This window comes from Carassius auratus, unplaced genomic scaffold (assembly GCF_003368295.1).
Source record: "Carassius auratus strain Wakin unplaced genomic scaffold, ASM336829v1 scaf_tig00011104, whole genome shotgun sequence".
Taxonomy (NCBI): Eukaryota; Metazoa; Chordata; class Actinopteri; order Cypriniformes; family Cyprinidae; genus Carassius; species Carassius auratus.
Genome location: NW_020524170.1, coordinates 16,457 through 30,529, shown reverse-complemented (window position 1 = coordinate 30,529; position 14,073 = coordinate 16,457).

Sequence of the window (14,073 nt, the reverse complement as noted above, 5' to 3'; positions counted from 1 at the left end):
AGCGATATCCCAGTTTGTCAGTCATCCGACGTGACGTCTCTATTCCCTCCTTCAGGGAATGAGGGTTACCATACATAACCGAGACATTCCTCTCAACATTTGATTAATCCATTATTAGATTTAATCCCTTGTCAGCTAATCTTAGATTACTCCTTTGTAAATTTACCCTGAATCCACCTCGGCCTGGTTGATTTATGGTTGTTATTACCCATTTTATCCTATGTGTGCTAAAGCTCATTGCTTGCAAAAGCTGTTAATTGCTTAATTCTGGAGATAAAACAGTGAGCATGACTGGAGTCACCTACCGTGCGCTAGTGAAGACATCTTTCACTGGTGCTGCAAAGACAAGCTTTTAATTGTACTGGTAACTATTGAACTTTTTGTCCATAATGATTTGTGCCATTACTTTTCTAAAATATAAGAACTCCCTGGAAACAACCCAGAACACTATAGAAACTGAATAGCAATGCCCTGGTAACCAACAACAATACTCTAGCAACCATATGGCAACTCCCTAGAAACCAACCAGAACATCCTAACAACTGTAACCACCCAGAGCACCATATAATCTGCATAGCAACTTTCTGGCAACCACTGACAATACCCCAGCAACTGAATAAAATAAAAAATAAATAAAATAAAAAATGAAGCAACAACATAGCAACTCCCAGAAAACCACCCACAACAGCCTACAGTAGCAACCGCATAACAACTCCCTGTGAACCAACAACTACACTCTAGCAACACTGATGTGACTGTAGGATGGGTGATAGTAAATTAAACACAATGTTCCAGACAATGCTCCTGTGTGTGTGTGTGTGTGTGTGTGTGTGTGAGAGAGAGAGAGAGAGAGAGAGAGAGAGAGAGAGAGAGAGAGAGAGAGAGAGAGAGAGAGAGAGAGAGCCCCAGCAATGAAACCAAATAAATAAGATGGTAAATAATAAAGAGCTGTTGAGGGCTTCTCTCTTTGGCAATAACACGACCTTCCACAGATTTTTTAAGTGGACCCGCTCACTCTGTATTCACCAACCATCAAAGACACTCAAGCATTGTGGCCAAAAACACTATATATATATATATATATATATATATATATATATATATATATATATATATATATATATATATATATATATATATATATAGTTTTTAGTTAACTGTTTATCTGTATTTTGGACCCACTTTATATTAAGTGGCCTTAACTACTATGTACTTACATTTTAATTAATAATTAAGTACAATGTACTTATTGTGTACATACATGTTTTTACATTGTACTTACATTTTTTTTTAAAACGACTTGTAATTACATCTGTATTTAATTTCTGTAATTACATTTATAATTACACTGTTGACCCATACTTTACACCTTAACCCACCATTAAACTTACCCATACCTCCAACCCTCTCCTTAACCTTACCCCTATCCCACCTCAATAGCAGCAAACGTGTTTTACAATACAATTTGAACACAATAAGTACATTGTACTTATTTTTTTATGTAAGTACATAGTAGTTAAGGCCACCTAATATAAAGTGGGACCTGTATTTTAACTTACCTTATTCATCCATCTCTGACAGGACTCCAAAAACAAAATAAATAAATAAATAAACACATACATCCATACTGTACATACATACACACATAAATGCATATAGGTTCATAATACCCAAGAAAACAAATCTATTTCTGAGTAAATTTGGTTGAACTGTGTGTGTTGGTGTGTGTGTAAAGAACACAGTTTAGCACTTTGAAGAAAAAAATGACAACCATATTACAAACTTTTGTGTACGTGGCAAGTATCACACCACTTTTCTTACAAATCTGTCCTTCAAAATATTAGCGAGTTTTATTGAATTTTACCAAGGTTATGTTTCATTCATGCCATGCTCCCACATGCTTAATGGACATTACTATATATCTTAAGCCTAAAGGAGACATAAGTGAGGGAGTTGATCAATCCTTACACTGTGATTTATATGGATATGGCAGGGAAATGGCAGTCTGGGATAACATGCCCGATAATAAATGACAGAATGACAGGGACCACCATCTGCCATCCTTCCACCCATTAGCCTGAAAAATGTAACGGCACTGAGGATTTTAGTCCAACACATATATTTATATATAAAAAAATGTCTAACAGAATATATCAGCGGATGGGGTGACAACATGCATGAGATCTGTACTTTAATTGCATCTTGCACAGTTGGGTGGTCAGGACACATTCTCGGTCCACTTGGGTTTCTTTTAAATCATCTGAGTGTAAGCGAACAAGCCTTTAAAGCCAGAAATTGAGGTGGCTTAAGGACTCAGTGCTGCCAAGACTGTAACAGGAGAGGCTAGTAGCGCTGTAAGCATTACAGCAATGGAATGTTTCATGCTATTTTAGCTTGGACTCCAGCCCTACACTAAAAGAGCATTGATCAAAGTGTGCTAGCACGGTTGCCAAAACAACTGAGAGGCACTTTAGTTGTTTCTCTGATATTTAAAGTAACATTTCACTCTGAAATGTGTCAATCATTTGCACGTCTTGCTCTGACCCTTTATTATTTTCTTTCTGCTGTGAAATGCAATGGAAGATATTAGAAGGTTATAAGCTGTTCTTTTCCATACAACAAAAACGGAGAAAAAAAACAAAAACAACAAAAAAACCATAAATTAGATTTTAACCTGTAAGACTTTATAACTTCAGCAGAATTCAAATATAGAAACATCTATTTTTAGTCCAGAAGACATATAATATAGCAAACACCTCATATTGCCAACTTTCCTACACTTTAAGTATCTTTTTTGAACTTGTCATTGAATATAATGTTATTTTTAGGCATCACATTGTTGTTAAGCTAAAGAAGGTGCTAAACAAATCTGTGTTTGCTTGGTTTTGGTTTTGGTTTTGGCCAATTACCTTTATCAATCAAGATAGGAATGTATAAAATGTTGCCTCATCACGCTCACTTCTCACTCTATGAAACAATTAAGGAGCGTATCACATAATAGAATGTACCTTGGTGCGATTCCAATGTTGCTAGCGGTACTGTATAGAGTATGCAAGCTAAACAGCGCTTCTCAGTCAGGATTTAACAACCGTAATGTTTCATAATGCTTACATAACTGATGTTATAGGGATAGAGGCTAAGCAGTGCATATGAGGTGAGATGATTTTGCTGACTTCGCTTTTGTTCTTATCAGTGTTCTGCTGCCTGGTGAGTAAGTTAATGCAATAGTTACAGCAAAAGTGGAATCATCTTCAGTGAAACGCGTGACTTTATAATGGATTTGTGAATTCAGAATATGGAACTAGCAATATATGTACCATTTATCTATTCAAGTGGGAAATTTTGGTTACTTGGATGGAATTCCAAAACAATGGCAATTGATTTTGGACAACTCCAATTTTATCAAAATATTGTGGCATATAGAGAAATGTAAATAGTTCATGATAAAAACGTTTAAGTAGATTTAATGCATACGTGTGTCAAAGTAATGAAATTACATGATAAAACCAAAAAGCTAAATGTGTAAAACAAATACATCAGAAAACAAAATGCTAACTTCCGCTGCACGTCAGTAATTTTTCACCAGTTGCGACAAAAAGGAAGTAGCAAAAAATATTTTCTTCCATATTTTCACATAAGCCCTAGCATAATAGATTATCAAAAATTTAGGGTGGGACTATCCTTTGGTAAACTGTAAGAAAGACATACTATATTGTCAGTTTTGTTGCTTTACTAGAATTCACAAATACTCTCCCATGGCCTCATGGGATAGTAAAGTGTCTATTATATGCATACTACAGAATCACACCAGAAGACGTAAGACTGGGTACGTTTTGTCTACTCTTTTATGAGTACTGTGAATTCAGACATACTGTTCTTGGTTTTCACCTACCATATCGTAGATTAATATGTGATTTTTTGGATTCAGCCCATGGCTGTTAGGTGGGTGTGATCTTTCAACACCTATTTTAGTTCAATCTATCATTCATCTGTCATAAATCTGACAAGTACATAGAAATATCCCACATCTGTTTTGAAAGGAAGCACAACAACCCTGCTTATATTTCATTTCAAAGGTTAAGTTTGTGTTCCACTCAAAATGCATCGAATCATAGAAGGTTCTTTGTGAGCAATCCAGGTCACATGTTTCCAAAGAACAAGTTCTTTGTTGAGGTCCAACTTCATAAGTCCTAATATATGGATATTTTTTGATCCGTTTCCACTGATTAAAGGGACGTTAATGATGGCGAAATGGCCGAGGATAACATTTGAAGAGATGCTTTTTGAAAGCTGACCCTGAGACATGCTCGCTTCTTTCATCTCTCCCTCCCCTCGTACCCTGTTTCTTTTACTATTCTCTCAAGCTGTGCCTTGGTAAAATAATGACAGCACTCACAAAAATGCAACCAGGGCTTTTTAAGTGGACCCGACTCTCTGTTATTCATATACATTGTCTTTCTGTCAAGTGAAAGAGGAGAATAGCTGGTGATTCGTGACAATTTGAAAGACTCCGCTGCCAGAGGCCACTTTAAGGCAAAATGGTGCTGCATTTTTGACGGCTCTCAAGCGGCTGAATGTATCTGAGATGAATTGTGTGATTTGCATGAATATTTCTGCTTTATTGCCAGAGAGCTGTATGAAAGGTAATTGCATTATGAGTCCACGGAAAAATGAACGTGAGTGATAGCGTTCTGTAACCTCCATACATGCATGCATATTGAGGTAGCGGTGAATAGTCAGGCAATCAAAACAGAGATTCACTCCGAGAGACGATTTAAAAGCATATTGAAGCATTACATACATTTTTATGCATCCGAGACAAGCAAGGCAAGGATGTTTCGAGTCCATCATTTGGCTGGAATCCAGTGGTCATATCAGTGCTCATTAAATCTCTTTAAAAGGGTTTAAATTAAAAGAAATGCACATTTTTCTGCTTTATTTATTTTATTTAACTTGAAGGCCCCCCATATGAATGATAACTAGGTTGTGCAATTACACAGTAACAGTGAAAGAGAAAAGTTCATCCGATGCATCCCATGCATCACAATGAGATCTTGTTCACCTAAAGAGACCCCTAGAGAAACACCCAAGTGGATTCAAGTACCTCCACTTTCCACTCAGTTGATGGAGAACTTAGTGTAGCCTTCCATCCGTCTGACCATAATGACTATGAAAGAATCTCAAAGCATTCCACGCTGTGGTTCGGATGTCAAGAATCGAATCTGCCTCGATCTGACAATGCTTCACTGGGAAAATGAACCACTTTTGGGTTTAACAGAAAGGTGGTGCACTTGCTAGTTATCTGAAGGATCGATACAGCCAATCCCACTCGGAGGAAGACTGACTTGTAACGAGAAAGCTCTGTCAGAACGACTGCCTCCGACTATAATATATGCCATCAATAAGATACAAGCAGATCAGGTCCAAAGGAGCAGCCGTGAAACCATGTTAAATAATGAGCAGGAACAGTGTCTTTCTGACCCATATACTGTTTACCTCATTCTGTCTGCCTAGTTTATACTCTTTTCGTGATTCCCATCCTTGTTGATAAAGGGCTGAGTTGCCTAATCCACTTTTGGAGGCCGAACCACATTATGCTGTCCCGTTTATCAAATCCAAACCAGATTTTGCAAAGGTTAATGGCCAGGCATGCAGGAAAAAATAGTGCAAAGGCAAATGTTTTAAGTGGAGCCCTTTGCAATTCCAAACAAGGGATATCATTTGCAGTATTTGTATTTCGGATGCATCTGAAATACCTTTGTAAGAATCTGGCCTGATTAAACAGGTGAGGATAGTGAGGCTTTATGGGGAGCCAACTTTTCCACAGTTATTACCGAAAAAAAAAAAAACTTTTCCTGAAGGCTTAGAATGAATGTAGTTACTGCAGCCAGAGGCAAAATAATTGGACACGCTAACAGAGAGTGGTTTGTCCCATAACCTTTTCTCTAGAAGGTCACACAGCAGAGGAATAGGAAAATGTAGTAATTTTTTATTGAGGTGAACCCAAGTCCTCTACTGCTATGATGATGTTGTTAGTTAAGTTATCCTGTTTTTTGAGTATCACGTGATGGGAATGGTTGAACTATGACAGCGTTTTCCAATGAATGTTGACACTCTCTATTGTTAAGCATGAGCGATACCTCCAAGGGCCAAAGAGTGTGTTCTTCAAGCCGGGCTACACGCTAATGTGTTTGTAGACACATATTTCCGAATGCCATAAGGGCTTACACCATGAGAACATCAAGTTTCCAGGATATCTAGGAGATGTAATGTCCTTGGTTTGCTTGCCAAGCGTTTCCAAGGTACACTACACTCTCATTTTATTAGTCTTATTATATTTATAACTGGTGTGTGTAATGTTTTTGGATATTAAAATATGTTCTTCAAATGGAGTTTAATATGCAGAGACATATAAAAGTAAGCTATTTGATTAATTATAAAAAACGTTTAAACTGGTTTGCTTTCAGAACATTGTTCTGTTTGTTTTACCATCCTGCTTGGTCCTGCATAGCAACACTGGCTCAGCCAATGATGTGAGTTTGGGGCAGGGCCATGTGTTTGCTCGACCAATGGCAGATGGGGGAGTGTTTTGGAAGCTTGTTTGAAAACAGACATCATTTTTAACATTTTTACATTTGGAGACAGAAATTGCACACTTTATCTTTAAAAAGTTGTATGCCTTTGTTTTTACTATTATCATTTTTAATTTGACACTTTTAAGTAGTTTTAAATGGACATGAATGAAATGGGGAATAACATAACATACAAGCTGGGTCCTGTACCATGATGGTAGCTGAACAAATTCAGAGTTAAAGGATTAGTTTTGAGTTGACAAAACCAAACCTCTCCAATCCGGCTTTGTTGGTACCATGATGCTTTTCATCAACTTTCTTTGTCAATTCAGGCTTTGATCCTGAGTTTGTGGAGCACGTGCACATGAATGTGTGATATCAATGGCGAACAGCCAATCACGAGCCTTGCAATACAAAGCAAGTTTGATTTACTTCTCGCGAGAGACCCAGCGAGATTCAAAACTAAAGGTTAAAGGTTTTGCTAAAGGTTAAGAGATTGAAGAATATGGCTAATTTAAATGTCATATGAAAAAATGAAGGAGGACTAATAAAATAAATGATCTTGCTCCATCAGTGTAGTCACAAGTGGAACAATATATAGTCACAGAAACTTGAACATGTAAGGTCAGATTTGTAATTTTTAAAATAGTGCAATCTTTTGATACTACAGCTTTTTTACATTACATGATCTGTATACATTAATATGTATTTAAATATCACATCTGATTGGTTCACCTTCAGTCTGAGATCTTGAATCCAGAACATAACCTGCCCAGGAGCAGGTTAGCCGTGCAGCGTAAGATACCATGGCAACGAACACCAATTAAAGCCGAGCTACTTTCATAGTACCTAAAACCCAGGGTTGGCGGAAACTAAGCTGAAACATAGCTGGCTAGCCACCTAATCCAGCTTCATGGTACAGGCCCCTCAAACTCTCAAAGTCTGCATTAGCAGCACAACTCAGTGTGTCAAAGCAGGTGTTGTGAACCACTACACCACAGCTCCAACTAGTTTTATGCATTTTTCAAAATAGAAACTAACACAGCATCATTTTAAATTAAAACTGGAATACTTTGTATGTGTTTTAGTCATTCATTTACACGACTATAGCATTTTGGGGGGCCTGTTAACAAAACGTTGTCTCTGTGTAAACTATAAACACTTAAATTTGCAATAACTGTGATGTCAATGGTATACCTATTAAGTGTTTACTTTATATAAATGTGTATTTACTCAGATTCATAGTGTTTCTCTACATAGTGACATCTCTCACTACTGTACTGGCGTAAATAATGAAATTTTTTTTATTTTGCTGATCCAGGGGAATCTTTTTTTATTTTTATTATTTTTATTTATTTTTTTGACAAAGTTGTTGTCTGTGTGCTAAACTTAAAAAAAAAAAAAAAAAATTTAGTACATTGTTGTTCTGTAAATTCTAAATATCTTCACATATCACCTTATTGTTCTTGGTCATTTCTTAGTTGTATACATTTGTAAAAGCAAATTACCCATCCAGCATTTGTAAAGGACTAGTCAACAAAGTTAAGTCAAAGTTAATTATACCCGTTTTGTACCTGAATACAATAGTAAGTGGACTGAGTAAAAAAATAAAAATAAAAATAAAACACTATTCTCCTGACAGCTCTGGTGGACATGGAGCTTCATGGTCGAAAATGTTAAGCTGTATTTAATACAGGCAGGTTGACCCATTCTCAGGTCCCACTGTATTAAAAAGAGATTCTGAAGCCGCTGGCAGGCCTTATTCTTGCACATAATTTATTCAGTGAGAGTGCTGGGAGAGTGCCGCTATTTTTCTGCTTCATGTTACCAGCAATGTTCCCCTGCCTGCTTCATTTGTACTGAATAATGTGATGCTGTCCCAGCCACTGAAATATTGGCCACAAAAAACTCTTACGAGACTCATTTAATTTGCAAACCGGTGTTCGCATGCACTCAATTATCTGCTGGCTGCACCACACCACACCACAGTTATGTGGTCATCTCATGTCCTTTAATCATCAATAGGTCCATCTATCAAAAAAATAAAAAAAAATAAAAAAATAAAATAATAATAATTATTATTATTATTATTATTATTATTATTATTATTATTATTATTATTATTATTATTATTATTATTATTATTATTATTATTATTATTATTCTGCTTTGATTGACTGAAGTGGAAAATACAACAAAACAAAACATGAAAGGATATCATATAGAGGACCTCTGCAGACTTTTGTTTGTAATATCATTGTAATTTTTTTTATTACAAATTTTAAGATTGTAATATTTCATGAAGAGTTACTCAAAATGGTAACACTGCATGATATATATATATATATATATATATTATACCTTGCTATATGTACTGAGACTTGTCATTTGCACTTATATATAGTTGCTCTGTTGTTAATTTTGACTGCTTTTATTGTACTCATTTGAAAGTCGCTTTGGATAAAAGTGTCTGCTAAATGACTAAATTTAAACGTAAATTTAAATACATGACAAAAACGTATCAAATATTTTTCAAAATACTTGCACCACTGTAACGCTCAGGAGGTGTGGTTGTTATGTTTTACTCTGTAGCATCTGTTTAGGTCCTGTCCAGTTGACATGCATGATGTGCAAAGCTACACAGTTCATAAATGCCTTTCATCAACTTAACATCTGTTTCACTTCTCTTTCTTTTGTCAGTTGTCCAATGCATTACCAGCTTGATCGGTGCCTGTATAAACAAATGAGAGTTTAGGGAACTAACCATGGCAGATGTATTTATAGTGATGTTCTTGGCCGTATACGTTCAGGAGCCCATCCGCTTGAAAATGTTGTAACACACTACATACAATCACTCTCCTGGCAGCCCTAAAAATGATTGATAATGGAAGGCTGCCTCCTATTTTATAACCCCTTTAGCTGGCGTTCCAGACTTGGCTGCCTGCCAAGAGGTTCCTGTGGATCTTTGCTTGTCCTTGCTGCTGTACTTTACTACCAGGAGAACAAACAAAGGTGACAAATTACACCAGCTCTTAAACCGCTATTATCCCATGCTTACGAGTCTAGTAAAGCATCCATCACTGATGACCAACTCATACATCTATGCCCAATTCATGGGAATTTTCTGACGTTAATAAATAGGATTTTATATAAAAACATTGTTGCGGTAAATGTTAAGTAAATGTAATTGCAGACTTGCGGATACATCAGCATAAATAGATTAGGGTCAAATACAGATAAATGCCTTTATTAAACAACTTAAATATGGGTCAAGATGTAAAATTTGATCTATATTCATGCAGGCCACCTGGTAAAGTTCAAACTTTATGGATGTTATATAAGGGGAAGAATTTATGATCTGCCCTGAACTTCACCTGTATTTTAGAACATTGCTCATGCACGTGTTTTATATATGAAGCTCATGCATGACTGTTGTCACAGTTATGGACTACTTTTGTTGCGTTTTCCATTAGTTTCAGTCTCCATGCCTGTTCAGTTTCCCTAATTAGTTGTTAGTTGCGGGTTAGTCATTAGTTGTGCCATCTGTATGTTGGATTACCTTGTTGGATTAAAGACTTTAAAATCTTCATCTTCTTCTTCATTGTGTATTTATGTCAGAGTGGACGTTACAACTGCATATAATGAACCGCTTAAAGTGACATAATCCAATAACCATAATACGTGTACCAATTAATTTGTGATTATTTACCAAGCACACTAACTTTTTGACTATTCTAAACTTAGTCAATGCTGTGCAGTTTTTTACAGACCAAGTATGTGTGTCTGCAGATGCAAATTGTAGTCCATTGTAAATTACATTACAAAAAAATTGTGGATAGTAACTTAATCGGTTGGATTACATTTAATCAGATTACTTTTTGATTACTTTGAAATGACTTCTAACTAGAGCTGTCAATGTTAACACATCATATTAAACTGGAAGACTTCCTAAATGTTTAATTTTCCTTTCCTTTTATAAAGGAACAATTAAGAGAGAGAAAAAGAGAATAATTACAGCGAATCAATGCATTATGAACAATAGTCATTTTTAAGTAATTTTAATCTGATTATGAGCACTTTAAAACATAACATAGTCTAGCCCTTAATATTTGGGATTTGATTACTTAATCCAGATTACCTGGAATCAGTTACTACCCAGCACTGCTTGAAGTAATTACACGTTTGCTCTGGGCTTTTATTCACATTCAAACCGAGAAATGCAGTGTACGTAAACAACATGACTGCTTCTTTAGCCAGCTGAACTGCAAAACTGGATAAAAATGAGTTCAAGATGACTACGATTACAAATGTAACTCTTTGACACTTTCTTCTTTGCAAAATGTTGCGTATAGCTGATGACTAGCTTAAATTGCATACTTTTCTGCTTCCAGTTTATCAGAAGAGACCCCGGATGAAATGTTACCACATGTCGAGCCTTAAACATTTCCTGGATGTCTAGAGTTATTAAGAAAGATACAGTGCAGAGAAGGGGTTGCCTTCATTCTCTGACTCGATTATGACAAGGACTTGAGAACAGAATGAAGGATATTACAAAGCTTACAGGGCGAGAAGGGGATGCTGGGATAGATTAACCTTGAGAAGTCATTGCATACTGAAAATCCAGTTATCTGACGGAAAAGCACCGGTCCCGTGGGAGGTTTAGGCTTAGGTAAGGACAGGGGCGTGATATCAAGCATGTGTTCTGAATGATGTGAGAAGGCTTGCCGTAAGTCCGGTCAAGTATGTTTCTGATCGAAAGTGTTAATAGAAACCGCCTGCTGAAATATTGGCGGCGTACACACACATATACATCACACACATGCGAGACAGATCTCCCGAATACAAGCACACCCTCTTATCAGCACTAAAAATGCATTAATGATGACAGTTCTGTAGAAACGAGAGCCTACTAGCTGATGTAATTGGGTCACACAAAGTTACAATGGTTCATTTTACTAGTTTACGACCAGAAACAATTTCACCTCTGACGCAGAATTCCCTTTTCTTTTCTTTTTTTTTCACATGACTTTGGTAACAGGGAATAAACAGTTTTGGAGGGCCATGTGCTATATCAAAGAACTCAAGACCTGTCCGCAGCGAACCGATGAGTTCCCAGCAGAACATTGATTTCCATCGAGGAGGACCTGAAGCTGTGACAAACCATACAGTTGATCAAATTTGTGAACACGTGGTACATTTCAAGACCCCTACCCCTGGCAAATGGTTCAACAACCCACACAGTTCCCTTAACAAATCTGTCTACCAGCCCAACACCATATGCAGTCTGAATGCTGCATGTACTCCCCATGAGAAAAGACAGATATTCAGAAGACAAATATTATTCGTTGTGCTTGTTAAGGCACATTTACTGTATGACTGCTCAAACTCGTGGTTAGTATTTTAAGTAAACTCTGTGGTGTGTGTGTAACGCATCCTACACATTTATGCTACAGACCTGAACAGAAAATGGGTGAACCTTAAAAGCACTAAGAAAAGTGTACTTCAAACACACAAACACAGACAAAAGTTCAACGTTCAACTTTAAGTGCACTTTAAATAATTATATTTTAATATTTTACCATGCTTTAAAGTACACCTATTTTGATGTGTTGACTAGCATACTAAAGCACATGTAAATTACTTTATTGTAATTTTAACTGTAGATTGTTATTCTGTGTTACCTTTCAATTAAATAAATTTTAATCATCATTACAAATGTGTAATTACCGATCATTTTAAACACATGGCCTACAAGTGTCAATAGAAATGGCACTGAAGAATATTTTCGTTTAACTTCAGTGGTTGTCAGTATATTTGGCAGGACACTTTAACCACATTTAACATTTTAGACATAAATATACACTTAAGTTCTACTGAAATGGGTCAAAAAGCATTCTGAAGTTTAGCTATAAATGTAAACTATTTTCATTTAATTGCAAATAAGTATCAGGAAACATTACATTCATTTTTTAAAATAAATATATGTTTTTATAATAATAAATTAATATGCAATATTTTCATTAGTAGTCTTTTTAAAAGTGTACTTTTTCACAAAGGACCAGAGGCAACAGAATAACATAGCGAGTGGAAGGAAGCAACACATCAGGGTTAACCCTAACACCTAGCAATGGGCTAAAAAACGTTCAAACTGTTTCAAAGCTGTATGATTTATTGAAGATGATTTTCTCCTCTAACTGGGCGTTAGCGTATTCTCATTCTCATAGACTTTGTTAATATTTGTGTTCCATCCAAATTCCACTATGTTTATCAAAAAGTGTCTATTTTATTTTTAAAGACCCACTTTTTCTAAAGTAGAAAGAGGTGTTAGCAATTAAGTTATATTTGTTAAGCCGCTCTGGCCTTCGGATTCTGCACAATATCCTGCAAAAAAATAAAATAAATAAGTAAAAATAAAACAGTGTTTTGGAACAACACGAGGTTCGGTAAATAATGACAGAACTTTATTTTTTTTTTATATAGTGAAAACTAGCATTTCTGTGGGGAACTACGTCTTTTAGAGTGCTTAGCTTAACTCTGAGGCTCAGAGGCTTGTGTGTGAGTGTTTTCACATGTTTTAGGTGTAGACTTAAAACGAAACACCAAAAAAATAAAAAAAATAAAATCTTGTTGTTTGCTTTAGCAAACATCACATAGACGTGTTATTTTCCTCAGTGGCGAAACAATCCTCTGTACTTTTTAATCGGCAAACAAACAGCACAGAGCTCCTCTCACAATTCTATCGCTATTTGTTTACATTTGCACTTCTTTTTCTTTCTCTTTCTCTTATGTTTTCTCTCGCTGTCGTTCGCTCTGCCATCATAAAACTGGCACGGCTGAGTCCCACGAGACAGATTCCACCTTCACTCTGAAAGGATACCCATCTGCCCTGCAGCCAAATTCCTGCCATGTTTTCTGGGAACATTACTCTGCTTTTGAAATCCTCCCATGGTAGGGCAGGAGCTTCTCTTTCAGGGCCAAACGCAACAAATTATTTAAAAGGCAGACACCAAAGTGACAGTCTCCAGTGGGTCTTTATCTACACAAGAGAAAAACTCAGAGCGTGAGTGAATGAGAGGCCTGGGAGAGGGTAGCCGTCCTGTGAATGTTTGCGGAGACTTGAAAATTGCTTGAAACCACGCTGCAAATATTGCAAAAGAGAGATTAATAGTGACTCTATGATTGAACTCTTTATGAACTGTCTGTATAAACACTGATTCATAGCAGGGTCTTCATGTGACAGACTATGCTGTCTGTATGCATGCAGAAAAATCGTTTGAATATGACAGACTGTGTTTTGTCTTAAAGGGATAGTTTTAAAATCTCTCTTTTACTCTTCCTCATGCTGTGCAAACTTTCTTTTTTTCATGTATTTGTTTTAAAGAATGTTTTTGTTGATTTTCACCATATAATGAAAGCGATGCTGCAAAGCTCAATAAATAAATAAATAAATAAAACACCAAAATTCAAATTAAGAGTAATCTATATGATATATTCAGGAACT